The sequence below is a fragment of the Rutidosis leptorrhynchoides genome, chromosome 11 (assembly GCF_046630445.1).
Source record: "Rutidosis leptorrhynchoides isolate AG116_Rl617_1_P2 chromosome 11, CSIRO_AGI_Rlap_v1, whole genome shotgun sequence".
NCBI lineage: Eukaryota > Viridiplantae > Streptophyta > Magnoliopsida > Asterales > Asteraceae > Rutidosis > Rutidosis leptorrhynchoides.
Genome location: NC_092343.1, coordinates 127,320,717 through 127,339,377, shown reverse-complemented (window position 1 = coordinate 127,339,377; position 18,661 = coordinate 127,320,717).

Genomic DNA, 18,661 nt, shown 5'->3' with positions numbered 1-18,661 from the left:
AGTAACTGGCAACCACCAGTAGTACTTTTCCTGTCTATTTTACACCCTGCAAAATCAGCATCTGAATACCCAATTAGCTCAAAATCCTGGTCTTTGGGATACCAAAGACCACGTTTAGCAGTAGCTTTCAGATACCTAAATATCCTTTTGACTGCTAGCAAGTGTAACTCTTTAGGATCAGCTTGATATCTGGCACATAGACATGTGGCAAACATAATATCTGGTCTGCTGGCTGTGAGATAAAGTAGGGATCCAACCATACCTCTATATTCAGTGATATTGACTGGTTCACCATTGGAATCAGCATCTATTTTAATAGTTGCTGTCATTGGGGTCCCTATATCTTTTAAACAGGTCAGACCAAATTTCTTTAGCATATCTTTGATATATTGATCATGACTTATAAAAATTCCATCATCAAGTTGTTTAATTTGCAATCCCAAAAAGTATTGCAAGTCTCTTTGTAAGCTCATTTCATATGTCTTTGACATAAGTTTTGAAAAATCTTGACAATGTTTCTCATTTTTAGATCCATAAATAATATCATCCACATATATCTGTACCAGCAAGAGATCACCTTCTGTCTCTTTTGAGAACAGAGTGGTGTCAATTGTTCCAACTTTAAAACCTATACCAGTGAGATACACATGAAGTGTCTCATACCATGCTCTTGGAGCCTGTTTGAGGCCATAAAGAGCTTTGTCTAGCTTGTAGACATGGTCTGTATATTTACTGCTTACAAAACCAGGAGGCTGTTTGACATAAACTTCTTCTTGCAGCTTCCCATTTAGAAATGTAGATTTAACATCCATCTGGAATACCCTAAAGTTCATCTTAGCAGCATATGCCAAGAACAGTCTGATAGCTTCCATCCTAGCCACTGGAGCATAAGTCTTTCCATAATCCAATCCTTCTTCCTGTTTGAACCCTTGAGCTACCAATCTAGCTTTGTTTCTGATCACAATCCCATCTTCATCTATCTTGTTCTTGAAAACCCACTTGGTACTAATGATTTTCTTAGTTTCATCATCAGGTTTAGGTACCAATGTCCAAACTTTATTCCTATCAAACTGGGAGATCTCTTATTGCATAGCTCCTGCCCAACTTGGATATTTGATTGCTTCATCAGGACATTTAGGTTCAATGGTAGACACAAAATTTACATGCATACAGAAATTGCTGGTTGCATGCCTTCTTCTTTTAACACCACTAGCCAGATTACCAATAACTTGCTCAATTGGATGCTCTTTTGTCCATCTAGTGTTATGAACAGGTGAGCTTATCGTGGAACACACAGCATCTTGATCATCAGCTGGTTCAAAAGTATGAGCAGCAGTTGGAGACAGCTGTTCAGTATTAATGTAACCAGTACCAGCCTGTGATCCTTCAGAACCAGTAGACCTATGCTCAAGTTGTAGGACTTCAGTAGAGCCAGTAGGTCCACTAGGTTTAGACACAGATGGAACAGAATGTTCCATCTCATCATCAGAGAGGCCAGCAACATGGATTGGTGAGGGATTTGCAGCTGGTTCCTCTTCATCATCAAGAGCTTGCTGAGTAGGCTCTTCAAATAATAACTCTTCATCTTCTTGACTGAGAGATGAGGCTGGGGCAGTTTCATCAAATGTAACATTAATTGATTCTTCAAAACAACCCCTTCTTTTATTGAAAACCCTATATGCCTTTGACATGTTGGAATATCCCAAGAATATACCTTCATCAGCCTTAGCATCAAACTTGCCCAGCTGATCCCTATTGTTTAGAATGAAACAGGGAGTGCCAAATACATGAAGAAATGAGATTGAGGGTTTTCTTCCTTTGAGAACTTCATAAGCAGTTTTCTGATGTCTTTTCACTATTAAAGATCTATTATGGGTAAAACATGCAGTGTTCACAGCTTCTGCCCAATATGAATTTTTCAGCCCAGACTCAGCTAACATAGATCTTTCTGCTTCAATGAGAGTTCTGTTTCTTCTTTCTGCAACACCATTTTGTTGAGGTGTTCTCACAGCAGAAAAGTTCTGTGAAATACCTTTATCAGCACAAAATTCTTCTAATGTAGCATTTCTGAATTCTGTACTATGATCACTTCTTAGCTGTTTCACCAGTTGCCCATTTAAAAGCTCCATTCTTATGATATAGTTGATAATTTCATCAGCAGCTTCACTCTTTTGCTTCAAAAAAAAAATACCCAGGTGTATCTGGAATATTCATCAACAATAACCAGTGTATACTTCTTCCCACTACAGCTGGCCACATTAACAGGACCAAAAAGATCCATATGAAGTAAATGAAATGGTTTCTCAATAGATGAGATTTGCTTTGATTTGAATGAGGCATGGTGATGTTTTCCTTTTTCACAACTAGGACACAATCTGTCCTTTACATAAGACATGGTGGGTAGCCCAGACACCAAACTTCTACTGGATAATTTGTGAATATCTTTGAAGTTGAGATGTGAGAGTCTCTTGCGCCATAACCATTTCAGGTTGTCTGCTGCCTTCGAATAGAAACACGTATCAGTTGTTGTGACTGCTGTGTTAATGTCAATTTGATACATGTTTTCATGACGTTTTGCAGTCAGCAGTGGCTTCCCTGTCTTATCAAAAATAGTGCCAATTTTCCTTTTGAATTGGACTATCTTATTCTTACTTGTCAGTTGACTTATGCTGAGTAAGTTATGTTTAAGCCCAATGACATATGCAACATTTGAGAATGTGACATTCCCATTAGTCAAAGTACCAAAACTCTTTGTGTAACCCAATGAATTATCTCCATACGAAACAACTGGACCATCTTTTTCTTGATAGTCCATCAGTAGGGACTTACATCAGGTCATATGTCTCGAACAACCACTATCGAAATACCAGATTTGCTTATTTTGAATGCCCTGCACAGTAGCTAAGAGATTAGTTCTTTTTGGGAACCCATCCAAGGATGGGTTCTGGAAGGGTCATCTTTGTTGATCTCTTCCTGTCTGCTGGTTTGCTTGAAGAAGCAGCAGCAGACGGGGTTGGGGTAAAAGGACACCAATTGGCTAAGTGAAACTTGCTGCCACATTTGTAGCATTTTCTCACATTTGGTATCGGTGATGGGTCATACACAGAGTAAAGGGGATCGGGTCAAACTTTGGTTACTGCCTCAATTAGCTGGTCAAGCTTGACTGTGTAACGACCCGCACTTTTTCGATCGTTCTATACTTATAAGATTAATATTTACATAAATTAAACCTTACCAACATGATAAGCAATCCAAATTTTTGAGACTTATGTTTTCGAAAAGAGTTTTACACAACGTTTGACCGTCTAGTTTGACCGATGATATCACGAACTATACAATATATGATAATTATACGTTTGTGTATATATATGTATATATACATATTTAACATGATTAATGAATGTTTTAATATCTCATTTTGTATTAATAACAATAAGTTATAAGTATATTTTGAAACTACTAACTTAAGTTTTCAAAACGATAACCATACGTAACGTTATTTGACATAAATACTTACAACTTATAATGTTTATACATATATCGTATAAGTAATGTATTTAATCACTTTTAAGAACTTAAATACATAAAACCATATAAGTGTATTCACAAAAGATAGCTATATTTGAATCCTCATTCCATTTTTCACAAAATTTCTATACGTATATCTAGAGTATTTGTACTCGTATCATACCTAGCTTCTATACGTATTTACTATTGGTATATACACATCAAATCACCACCTAACCAGCCCTTATTACTGCCCTTGATGAGAGGTAATTGAAATTTGGATGCATGCATGAATTATTACACAAAAGAACAACAAAAATCTTGTCCTTGTTCATCATAAAAAACGCCACCATCACCACCATATATACATGCACTCATTTCCAATTTTTGATTCATTTTAACTTCAACTCTCTAGCTAAAAACACACACTCTTTCTTTACCCTCAAACTCCATAACCATTCAGCAAAGTTCCATGAAGATCTAGCTTCAAAAACACTACTTAATCACCATAAGAAAACTCTTACAACAACACTTCAAGAAATCCTTCCAAGAACACAAACTTACTTCCAATCTTTCATCCACTTCCATCACCCTTTTGGTTCTAGCTTTTTACTTCTCTTTTACAGCAATCTTGTCCAAGGAACTTGAGGTAGTAACTATGTTCATAACCTTATTCGATTCATATATATATAGCTATCTTATTTTGTGGTATAAAAATTTAACAACAAGAACATAGTTTGAAAGTTTTCAAACTTGTTTGCAAACTAAATAGATCCTTCTAACTTAACTTTTAAAATACTTCAAGACCTGTAATATATCTTAAATATATGCTAATTTAACAAGGTTTAACTTGGTTTTTCAAAGAACACCTTAAAAGCTGTTTTTACGACGTCGGAGTGTAACCGGGGGCTGTTTTGGGTTGGATAATTAAAAACCATCTTAAACTTTGAATTGGAGGTTTATTTTCTGGAAAAATGATTTTTACTATGAATATGATAACACATAAAAATTTCATAATTTAACTCAAAGTATAAGTATTTTTAGAAAAATAATCATTTAAGGTTGTTTACATGATGGAAAATGATTAACTTCATAAGTTTCACTAAAGTTTGACCTATGCCGTGTGATTTTGAATACAAACTAAGGTATTTACAGTTCATAGTCTTAAAGAGGGACTCGATCCAAGGAGATGGCAAGTTGAATCAACGAAAACGGAGTTGTAACGAAGAAACTATGACCGAAACAAAATCGGATATCCAAGACTAGTTTAGCCACGAAAATAATTGGGAAAAATTAAATAAATCACATCTTTTTAAGTTAACATGATATTTTATATATATGTACTTATAATTCAATTTTATATGGTTCAGGATCACCCGTAAACAACACGAGAAGATTAATCATAAGATCCCATGTTTGTACGCAACACGTCATTTGACAACACCGGTACTTTATGTACGCAACACGTCATTTGACAACACCGGTACCGTGGGTCAAGATTAATCTCGACCAATACATATACGATGGGGTTTTATTTATTTCGTTGGGGGTTTATTAAACATCTAAAAATGAACCATTAAAAATTGAATTACTAACAACGAAATGCTAACTATGGACTAAGGAATTATTAAAAGTATTAAAAGTATAACAAGTATATATATGTGACGTTTGTTTAAAAAGAAAAGGTATTGATATATTATATATGGATAGGTTCGTGATATCAACCGGAGACCAAGTCAAATTATATATATCTTCAAGACGAACGTGAGTATATAGTCCCACTTTTAAACTCTAAGTATTTCGGGATGAGAATACATGTATTTTATGTTTTACGATATGGACACAAGTAACTGAAAAATATGTTCTACGTTGAGTTGTACCACTGGCATACTTCCCTGTAGCTTGGTAACTAATATTTACAGCGGTATTGTAAACGCGAATCCTGTTGATAGATCTATCGGGCCTGACAACCCTAACCGGACTGGACGACCAGTATTCAACGGTTGCACAGTACTTCGTTTCGTGACTACACTTGGTACGGTGTAGTAAGATTTCATAATAAAGGGAATATGCGACGTGATTAAATGTTAAGTATGGTTACCAAGTGCTCAACCACTTAGAATATTTTTATTAAACTGTTTATATACGAAATCTTGTGGTCTATATATATATATTGCTGCCGGCATTAAACCTATATCTCACCAACTTTATGTTGACCTTTTTAAAACATGTCTATTCTCAGGTGATTTCTAAAGCTTCCGCTGCATCATGTTGGATCTAACCAGGATCTTGCGTACGCATGTTTGTGTCAAAAATAAAACTGCATATCCGAGATGTTGTATTGTAAAATATGCTAAAAACCGTGTTGTTGTCATCATTTGTAAAGTTTGTAAGTCGAAGATTATCGCTAAACGTTAATCTTCTTTTTATTGTCTTAAGCTTGTAACAAAAATAATGGTTGTGGTTTGTAATGTATAATATATGCAGTTTTTCTTTTAAAAATGTCTCATATAGAGGTCAATACCTCGCAATGAAATCATACGTTATCTAACGCGTTCTTATAGTTAAGGACGGGTTATGACATGTGGTATCAGAGCGTTGGTCTTAGCGAACCAGGTTTGCATTAGTGTGTCTAACCGAGAAGTCGTTAGGATACATTAGTAAAGTCTGGACTTTGACCGGGTCTGATTTTAAAAACCATTGCTTATCACTGTTGGTTAAAAATTTATATGTAAATATTATGTAAGTACTAATGGGTTAGTTGTTATGTGATAGATGTCGGGCTCGAAACTTATTATCACATTCAGCGACTCCGAATCAGAACCTTCAGATTGTGTTTCAGTCATTAACATATCCGATGACGAAAGTGATATTTTTGGGGAAGACTCACAATTTCCGGATGAACCAACTATAGAAATATCGGAAAGTGAACCCGAGGAGGAAAGTGAACCCGAAGAGGAAAGTGAACCCGAAGAAGAAAGTGAACCCGAGGAAGAAATACTAGAAATTACGAAAGAAAAATTAGATCAAGGAAAGAAACGAAAAGCGAATGAATTAGAAAATTCAAATCCCGAACTTAGTGAGAATGACGTGGCACCAATTCCACTCAACACTACCACCCCTATTCCCGCTATTCCTATTAGTGCTATCCCCGCATCTAGTTCTTCGGCTCCTCAGCCAAAACGTAGGCAGACAGCTAGGATAAGCGTTAGGCCATTCATTGGAACTAAACGCCCTAGAAAATAGACCGAACGATGCACTGCCGTATTAAGCCATGGAATCATATAATGTTTTGTATAATATTATTAGTGTGGTTTGCTTAAAGTTTGATGTAAGATAAGCATATGTAAAATAGCGAAGTATGAAATGCAATAATTTTCCATGGTTAAGTATTATTTAGATTGTAGTAATTGGTTCTGTACTAAGCTATTAAGTATGAACATTAACGGGTAGGTACTACCCTAGATATAATTATAAAACGCTAATAAGAAGAAAAGGCTTTTATAATAATACCTGGTTCATATTATTAACAAGCTATAATGTACTATAAATACACACTACATCTATAATAATCCATGTGAATAATTATTTTCTTTCATTAGGAAATGGCGCGATTGAATCGAATGACGGAACAAGAACTCGAGGAACTCATCAACCAGCGAGTGAACGACAGAATGTTATGGGTTGAGGCTGCAAGAGCTGCTGCAGTTAATCCAAATCCTCGTGTAGGATGCTCCTACAAGACGTTTCAAGCTTGCAAGCCATCATCATTCAGTGGAACAGAAGGACCGATCGGTTTAACCCGATGGATAGAAAAGATGGAGACGGTGTTTAAAATCAGTGGTTGTGATGAAAAAGACATGACCAAGTTTGCATCGTGCACTTTACAAGATAGTGCACTCACATGGTGGAAGAATTATGTGAAGGCGGTAGGAGGAGATGTAGCTTATGATACTCCATGGGAAGAATTCAAAGCAATGATAATCACCGAGTATTGTCCAAGGAACGAGGTTAGGAAGTTGGAAGATGAGTTACGAAGTCTGAAGGTTATTGGTACTGAAATCACCAACTACAATCAGCGATTCATGGAATTAGTTTTGCTATGTCCTGAATTGGTTCCAACCGAAGAACGGAAGATTGAAATGTACAAAGATGGTTTGCCCAAAAAGGTCAAGGCAAATGTTACAGCATCGAAACCTAAGACAATTCATGAAGCTATAACCATGGCAAACGAGCTAATGGATCAGGTCATCATGGATAAGAAAGTATCCAATACTGATGTGAAGGTATCAGGTAACAAAAGAAAGTGGAATGGAAATTATGATCGAGGTAACCAACAACAATCTTTTAAGAAACAAGAAAACACGCAAGGTGCGGGTAGTGGTTTAAGCTTTGGTTATAAAGGACAAAATCCTTTATGCAACCGATGCCACAAACATCACTCTGGTTACTGTAATGTGGTATGCAACAAATGTAATCAAAAGGGTCATCTTGCTGAAGATTGTAAGGCTCTTGTTACAAATGCAAATGGTAACAAGACTCCTGCCACCAACGCAAATAGAACTGCTTTGGCTAACATTACTTGTTTTGGGTGTGGAAAACAAGGTCACTATAAGAGCCAGTGCCCGAATCAGAATGGCGGACCTGCACGTGGAAGAGCGTTTGTTATTAATGCTAGAGAGGCACGAGAAGACCCGGAGCTTGTTACGGGTACGTTTACCATTAATAACTTATCAGCATCTATTTTATTTGATACTGGCGCCGATAGAAGTTACGTGTGTATAAATTTTTACACTAAATTGAATTGTCCATCATTACCTTTGGATGCTAAGTACTTGATTGAGTTAGCTAATGGTAAACTAATTAAAGCCGATAAAATTTGTCGTGATTGTGAAATAAATCTAGCCGGAGAAACGTTTAAAATCGACTTAATACCCGTAGAATTAGGAGGTTTTGATGTAATAGTCGGCATGGACTGGATGTCCAAAATAGGAGCGGAAGTTGTTTGTGCTAAGAAGGCAATTCGTATTCCTGGTAAGGATAAAATACCGGTGATGATTTATGGAGAGAAGGGTAATTCAAAGCTAAAACTCATTAGTTATTTGAAAGCTCAAAAGTGCTTGAAGAAAGGGTGCTATGCTATCTTAGCACATGTTAATAAAGTCGAAAAGAAAGAAAAAGAGAAGTGCATCAATGACGTGCCTGTGGCAAGAGATTTTCCTGAAGTATTTCCGGAAGAGTTGCCGGGATTACCTCCATTTAGATCTGTAGAATTTCAAATAGATCTTGTACCAGGAGCTGCACCGGTTGCCCGTGCTCCATATAGACTTGCACCGTCCGAGTTAAAAGAACTTCAAAGTCAGTTAAAAGAATTACTGGACCGTGGATTCATACGACCGAGTACTTCACCGTGGGGAGCTCCAATTTTGTTTGTTAAGAAGAAAGATGGATCTTTTAGGATGTGTATAGACTATCGTGAATTAAATAAGTTAACTATCAAGAATCGGTATCCACTACCGAGAATTGATGACTTATTTGATCAATTGCAAGGATCATGTGTGTATTCGAAAATCGACTTAAGATCGGGCTATCATCAACTACGCGTCAAAGAAGAGGACATTCCGAAAACTGCTTTTCGGACACGTTATGGTCATTACGAATTTTTGGTTATGCCGTTTGGATTGACGAATGCGCCAGCTGTATTCATGGACCTCATGAATCGAGTTTGTAGTCCATATTTAGATAAGTTTGTTATCGTTTTCATTGATGATATTCTTATCTATTCCAAGAGTGAGCAAGAGCATGAGCAGCATGTAAGGTTGATATTAGAGTTGTTAAGAAAAGAACAGCTATATGCTAAATTTTCTAAATGTGCTTTCTGGTTGAAAGAAGTGCAATTTCTTGGCCACGTTGTTAGTAGCAAAGGAATTCAGGTTGATCCAGCAAAAATTGAAGCCATTGAAAAATGGGAGACTCCTAAGACACCAATGCAGATACGCCAATTTTTGGGTTTAGCCGGTTATTATAGAAGGTTTATTCAAGATTTTTCCCGAATAGCTAAGCCGTTGACAGCGTTAACGCAAAAAGGGAAGAAATATGAATGGACTTCTGAGCAGGAGAGTGCATTTCAATTACTGAAAAAGAAGTTAACTACGGCGCCTATTTTATCGTTACCAGAAGGGAACGATGATTTTGAAATATATTGTGACGCTTCGCGACAAGGTTTTGGTTGTGTTCTTATGCAACGGAAGAAAGTTATTGCATTCGCATCCCGACAATTGAAGATTCACGAGCGAAATTATACGACGCATGATCTAGAATTGGGAGCAGTCGTGTTTGCATTGAAGATGTGGAGACACTACTTGTATGGGGTTAAATTCACTGTGTTTACTGATCATAAAAGCCTTCAACATATTTTTGATCAGAAACAATTGAACATGAGGCAACGTAGGTGGGTCGAGTTAATAAACGACTATGATTGTGAAATTCGTTATCATCCCGGGAAGGCGAACGTGGTGGCCGATGCTTTAAGCAGAAAGGAACGAGAACCAATTCGAGTTCGAGCAATGAATATAAAAATTCGCATGAATCTCAACTCACAAATCAAAGAAGTTCAACAAGAAGCACTCAATAAAGAAAACATAAAGAATGAAATAATGAAGAAGTATGAGAAGCAACTCGTTATACGGGAAGACGGAATTCGATATTTTGCAAATCGTATTTGGGTACCGAAGTTGGGTGGATTAAGGAAGTTGATATTGAACGAGGCACATAAGACAAGATACTCGATACATCCTGGAGTCGGAAAGATGTATCAAGATCTTAAGACACGTTATTGGTGGCCTAATTTAAAGACAGACGTTGCAACATATGTTGGGGAGTGTTTAACTTGTTCCAAAGTCAAAGCAGAACACCAGAAGCCGTCAGGGTTACTTCAACAACCAGAAATTCCAGAATGGAAATGGGACGGTATTACCATGGATTTCATCACGAAGTTACCAAAGACTGCCTGGGGATACGACACTATTTGGGTGATTGTTGATCGTCTCACCAAGTCTGCACATTTCTTGCCTATAAAGGAAACGGATAGAATGGAGAAACTATTACGATTGTATATAAAGGAAGTTGTTTCAAGGCATGGAATACCTATTTCCATTATATCCGATCGTGATAGTAGATTTACCTCAAAGTTTTGGCAATCACTACAGGAGGCACTAGGAACTCGTTTGGATATGAGTACCGCATATCATCCGCAGACCGACGGGCAGAGTGAAAGAACAATTCAGACTCTTGAAGACATGCTCAGGGCATGTGTGATCGATTTTGGAAACGGATGGGATAAGTATCTACCGTTAGCAGAATTCTCGTATAATAATAGTTATCATGCGAGCATTGGAGCTGCACCATTCGAAGCATTGTATGGAAGGAAGTGTAGATCTCCTATCTGTTGGAATGAAGTAGGAGATCGACAATTAACTGGTCCCGAGATCATACATGAAACGACTGAGAAGATAGTGCAAATCAAGGAGAGATTAAAAACAGCCCGTAGTCGCCAAAAGAGCTACGCCGATGTTCGAAGGAAACCATTAGAGTTTCAGGTCGGGGACATGGTTATGCTAAAGGTGTCACCTTGGAAAGGTGTGATACATTTTGGAAAAAGGGGTAAACTGAACCCAAGATATGTAGGCCCGTTCAAGATCATCGAACGCATTGGACCGGTAGCTTATCGACTCGAGTTACCGCAACAACTCGCCGGAGTACATAATACCTTTCACGTCTCAAACCTTAAGAAGTGTCTTGCAAAGGAAGATCTCACCATTCCTCTTGAAGAAATCCATGTCGATGAGAAACTACAATTCATCGAAGAACCAATCGAAATCATGGATCGTGAAGTTAAACAGCTCAAGCAGAGCAACATACCGATCGTTAAGGTTCGTTGGAGTGCTAGAAGAGGTCCCGAGTTTACTTGGGAACGAGAGGATCAGATGAAACAAAAGTATCCGCACATGTTTCTCGATGACGCAAATAGGTACAATTTTAAAATTTCGGGACGAAATTTATTTAACGGGGAGGTAATGTAACGACCCGCACTTTTTCGATCGTTCTATACTTATAAGATTAATATTTACATAAATTAAACCTTACCAACATGATAAGCAATCCAAATTTTTGAGACTTATGTTTTCGAAAAGAGTTTTACACAACGTTTGACCGTCTAGTTTGACCGATGATATCACGAACTATACAATATATGATAATTATACGTTTGTGTATATATATGTATATATACATATTTAACATGATTAATGAATGTTTTAATATCTCATTTTGTATTAATAACAATAAGTTATAAGTATATTTTGAAACTACTAACTTAAGTTTTCAAAACGATAACCATACGTAACGTTATTTGACATAAATACTTACAACTTATAATGTTTATACATATATCGTATAAGTAATGTATTTAATCACTTTTAAGAACTTAAATACATAAAACCATATAAGTGTATTCACAAAAGATAGCTATATTTGAATCCTCATTCCATTTTTCACAAAATTTCTATACGTATATCTAGAGTATTTGTACTCGTATCATACCTAGCTTCTATACGTATTTACTATTGGTATATACACATCAAATCACCACCTAACCAGCCCTTATTACTGCCCTTGATGAGAGGTAATTGAAATTTGGATGCATGCATGAATTATTACACAAAAGAACAACAAAAATCTTGTCCTTGTTCATCATAAAAAACGCCACCATCACCACCATATATACATGCACTCATTTCCAATTTTTGATTCATTTTAACTTCAACTCTCTAGCTAAAAACACACACTCTTTCTTTACCCTCAAACTCCATAACCATTCAGCAAAGTTCCATGAAGATCTAGCTTCAAAAACACTACTTAATCACCATAAGAAAACTCTTACAACAACACTTCAAGAAATCCTTCCAAGAACACAAACTTACTTCCAATCTTTCATCCACTTCCATCACCCTTTTTGTTCTAGCTTTTTACTTCTCTTTTACAGCAATCTTGTCCAAGGAACTTGAGGTAGTAACTATGTTCATAACCTTATTCGATTCATATATATATAGCTATCTTATTTTGTGGTATAAAAATTTAACAACAAGAACATAGTTTGAAAGTTTTCAAACTTGTTTGCAAACTAAATAGATCCTTCTAACTTAACTTTTAAAATACTTCAAGACCTGTAATATATCTTAAATATATGCTAATTTAACAAGGTTTAACTTGGTTTTTCAAAGAACACCTTAAAAGCTGTTTTTACGACGTCGGAGTGTAACCGGGGGCTGTTTTGGGTTGGATAATTAAAAACCATCTTAAACTTTGAATTGGAGGTTTATTTTCTGGAAAAATGATTTTTACTATGAATATGATAACACATAAAAATTTCATAATTTAACTCAAAGTATAAGTATTTTTAGAAAAATAATCATTTAAGGTTGTTTACATGATGGAAAATGATTAACTTCATAAGTTTCACTAAAGTTTGACCTATGCCGTGTGATTTTGAATACAAACTAAGGTATTTACAGTTCATAGTCTTAAAGAGGGACTCGATCCAAGGAGATGGCAAGTTGAATCAACGAAAACGGAGTTGTAACGAAGAAACTATGACCGAAACAAAATCGGATATCCAAGACTAGTTTAGCCACGAAAATAATTGGGAAAAATTAAATAAATCACATCTTTTTAAGTTAACATGATATTTTATATATATGTACTTATAATTCAATTTTATATGGTTCAGGATCACCCGTAAACAACACGAGAAGATTAATCATAAGATCCCATGTTTGTACGCAACACGTCATTTGACAACACCGGTACTTTATGTACGCAACACGTCATTTGACAACACCGGTACCGTGGGTCAAGATTAATCTCGACCAATACATATACGATGGGGTTTTATTTATTTCGTTGGGGGTTTATTAAACATCTAAAAATGAACCATTAAAAATTGAATTACTAACAACGAAATGCTAACTATGGACTAAGGAATTATTAAAAGTATTAAAAGTATAACAAGTATATATATGTGACGTTTGTTTAAAAAGAAAAGGTATTGATATATTATATATGGATAGGTTCGTGATATCAACCGGAGACCAAGTCAAATTATATATATCTTCAAGACGAACGTGAGTATATAGTCCCACTTTTAAACTCTAAGTATTTCGGGATGAGAATACATGTATTTTATGTTTTACGATATGGACACAAGTAACTGAAAAATATGTTCTACGTTGAGTTGTACCACTGGCATACTTCCCTGTAGCTTGGTAACTAATATTTACAGCGGTATTGTAAACGCGAATCCTGTTGATAGATCTATCGGGCCTGACAACCCTAACCGGACTGGACGACCAGTATTCAACGGTTGCACAGTACTTCGTTTCGTGACTACACTTGGTACGGTGTAGTAAGATTTCATAATAAAGGGAATATGCGACGTGATTAAATGTTAAGTATGGTTACCAAGTGCTCAACCACTTAGAATATTTTTATTAAACTGTTTATATACGAAATCTTGTGGTCTATATATATATATATTGCTGCCGGCATTAAACCTATATCTCACCAACTTTATGTTGACCTTTTTAAAACATGTCTATTCTCAGGTGATTTCTAAAGCTTCCGCTGCATCATGTTGGATCTAACCAGGATCTTGCGTACGCATGTTTGTGTCAAAAATAAAACTGCATATCCGAGATGTTGTATTGTAAAATATGCTAAAAACCGTGTTGTTGTCATCATTTGTAAAGTTTGTAAGTCGAAGATTATCGCTAAACGTTAATCTTCTTTTTATTGTCTTAAGCTTGTAACAAAAATAATGGTTGTGGTTTGTAATGTATAATATATGCAGTTTTTCTTTTAAAAATGTCTCATATAGAGGTCAATACCTCGCAATGAAATCATACGTTATCTAACGCGTTCTTATAGTTAAGGACGGGTTATGACAGACTGTCATAATCTCAGTGATAGACAGCTCTTCATTCGAGTCCACTTTAGCTTTTCACTTAAGGGCAACTTTCTTCTTGGAACCAGTACCATAGTCATGACGTATTGCTTTGCCTTTATCATTTGACGAGCCAGCGTGGGAAGTTACTGGCTTGTCTACTGAAGCAGATTGAAGAACACTATCTACCTTGTGCTGGTAGACTGAGCAGCAAACTAAACACTCGACACAGCAATATCTGCTGTCTATACATGAACAAACTTGTGCTGACTGCACATAACATTTTAGTGCAAATAAATTACAGTTTTGTCATAATTAAATCCTTAATTATTTTGGGGACTCAACAAACTATCACAAGCATTCTTTTCAATATGCATAACATCAATACAGTGCCAGACTTGTAAATATTTCCAGTACGGTAGATCCCCAAAAAATAGACCGTTTTTTCCATATACCATTTTCGCGACTTTTGTTTGTTTTCCCAAACACAACATTTATGTTTTCAACCTAGGAAAATGTCATTTCTCCATCCAATGGTGATCGTGCTCTTTTATTCTCAATGGTACCATCAAATAAGTCTTTCGTTCTACGATATGGATGATGTCTTTCAAGTGATTTTCGATGTCCCAAAAACACCATTTTCTTACTTTTTTTAACCATCTTGAAGATGTGTCATCTTCACAAAGAGGACACGCCTTTTCCCCTTTGGTAATGTATCCTGATAAATTCCCATACGCTGGAAAATCGTTGATGGTACAAAAAATCATGGAACACAAGTTGAAAGTCTCCTTCTTATATGTAACACCCCGTCAGAATCTACTAACGGTGTATTAACCTCCGGTCCCACAGTTAACGGCCACGCCCTCTATATGTGACATTTTCCGAAAAGCATTCGCATTAAATTTCAATTTACATTGTCATTAAATGTAAAGTAATTCAAAAGCAGTTTAGCATTAATGACCAAAGTAATAATGCATGACATTATTTAAAGTAAAAAGTTTTCAAATGCGAATGTAAAGTGTTCATGATAAAAAGATAATAATGGACTCCAATCCAGTGTATGCACCAAGCAAGCATAATGTCATCAAAGTAGCAGAAGCTTATACCTCTAAGAACCTGAGATAAAACATGAAAACAGGTCAACAAAATTGTTGAGTGAATCTACAGGTTTAGTAAATCATTTATCGTTTGTTAGACCATGAGATTTCGTTCAAAGCATAGTAAAATTATACATCTGTTATGAGCACTTGAATATAAAGATTTAACCTACGAATAGCTAAACGCTGAGTGGCTTCCTTTACCCTATATAGCATACACTGATCAAGTGTACAAGTTACGAAGTAATAAGCACCCGTTCGTTGGGTGAGGCTGTCAGACCTAACGGATCCATCCCTATGATTCGAGCCTACAAATGTAATTAAGATATTCAAGCTAAGTGCTTTTTGATCAAACTCATATGTATGTTTGTTTTAGTACTCGTGTCTAATTCGTAAAGCAGTTTAAAAACAGCATGTTTTCTCATCCCAAAAAGTAAAAGTGTATGGAACTGTAGACTCACCTTGAGTGCACTTGAAGTTTCTCACAAGTAACGACTTGTCGGTTATTTAAGTTCGAGTAATGTAACATATATATACCAATATATAGTTACATAAGTCTATTTCAATAAAGAGTGATCCACAGTACAGTTGTCATATTGCTCAGACCGACGCACTTGTAAAGTAAAAGTAAACAAAAGTCAACTAGTTCATGCAAGTCAATGAAAAGTCAAACTTGGTCAAGTTGGTAAACCTAAGTCAACTACATCAGTAGGTCATTTCAATGATGTCACAAAGTCAAACCAAGGTCAACTCGTAAGTCTCAAACATTTGTTCGTCAATTTCTCGTTTACTAGTTCGGTTACTGTAAGTGTTCACAAAAGTCATGCAAACGATCAAACATTATTCACAAATGACAAGTCAAGAAAATATGAAAAACTCCAGATAACAAGTACATGTCATTAGATTTCTAAAAAGACCAATCACGCTATCATACGATTCCTATAACTCACGTAACATGCAAATCTTTCTAGTTCAGTTTCTGTTCGCGCATAAGTTTTATATAAGTTCTCATTTAATTTACAAAACATGCAAATCATACTAGACCAGTGGGAGAATTTCACAAACATCCCAAAGTTTAATATATTAAAATATCTAAGCATTTCATGTAGCCAATTTATACAGTTTTGCAATCAATTCGGACTTTCTGATTTAGATAGAATTCAGACCTATGGTTTTAGCATGCATAAAGCACACATCACATAGAGTTTTTAGAGGTTAACATGCAAATTACATATGTTCTGTAATACTCAAATAACAACATATTAGAAGCTCAAGTTCCAAAACAATTTCCACTTCATGCTAGACCATTATATGTACAAATGATACAGATTCGACTCCGTCTAAGTAGCCATTTTCGGGGGCAATTATCCGGACATCTAGAGACAATTAGCACACATGGTCTACATGAAAGCTTAAGTACTCATCATGAAATTTTCAAAATATAATGTCTTTTTTCCATAAATCATGTTAAGTCATCGTTTTTGTCAAAACAAAAACGTTGTTTAACAAGTTTTATCGTATACGGTTAAGTAAGCATAAAATGAGTTTTACAAATCCAAACGACATGATATCTTAGTCAAAATTGAGTTTTTTTCAATTATCGATCTATCCAATAGACATCTGTTCATGCATCAATTGAAAACCACAAATCGCAGTTTTCTAGTTTATGCACAATAACACGCCGAAAATTCAAACAAGCATTTCTAGAGCATAACATAACGAAATCAAACGATTCTTGCGAGAAGAGTTATTAATTTTGTCATAACCCGGATTTTTTTCCATGATTATATATATATATTATGAGATTAATATTTACATGAATAAATGTTTCCAACATGTTAAGCAATCAAACCTGTTAAGACTTGATTAATTGAAACGAATTTTATGTAAACGTTTGACCACCCAGTTTATCCGATGATTCACGAACGTTATAACTTGTATATGACATGATTATATATATATGGACATATATATATATATATATATATATATATACACACACACACACACACACACACACACACATATATATATATATATATATATATATATATATATATATATATATATATATATATATATATATATATATATATATATATATATATATATATATGTTTAACATGATGAAATGATAATTAAGTATCTCAATATGTATATTAACAATAAACTATATACATAAAACAAGACTATTAACTTAAGGATTTTGAAACGATATTTATATGTAACGATTATCGTTGTAACAACGTCTTAATATATATATATATATATATATATATATATATATATATATATATATATATATATATATATATTTATATATCGTATTAAGATATATTAATACACTATGTTATCATGATAATATAACAATTTAACACCTCATTAGATATAATAACAATGGATTAATTGCATTAAACGAGATCGTTAACTTAAAGGTTTCAAAACAACGCATGCATGTAACGACTAACGATGATTTAACGACTCAATTAAAATGTATATATATGTAGTGTATTAAGATGTATTAATACACTTTTGAAAGACTTCAAGACTTATATCAAAATACTTGTACTTAACAAAATTGGTTACAATTGCATTCCCATTCGTTTTCATCAAGAATTCTACTCGTATTCTTTCGGTAAGTGTACTCGTATAATACCCAACTACTAGATGTATATACTATTGGTATATACACATAAAAATCTGCCCCTTAGCAGCCCTAAATGATTAATAAATATGTGGAACCAACCATTTGTCAACTAGCATGAATTATTTAGCAAGAAAACAAACTTAAAAATCTTTTCTTTCTTTATAACATGTAATCCCGTTTTTATGCATGCACACCATTTCTTCATTCTATTTTCACATACTTACACTCCAAATTCTCTCTCAAAATACTCCTAACTTCATACTTGATCATCTCCAAGCATTTTCCCCATCTTTTAGCTTCAATTACAAGCTTTAATCATCATAAAAAAACAACCATTCAAGAACACTTCAAGAAATCCTTCAAAATTTGCAAGATTACTTCCAAGCTTTCAAATCCATTCCAAGTAATTAT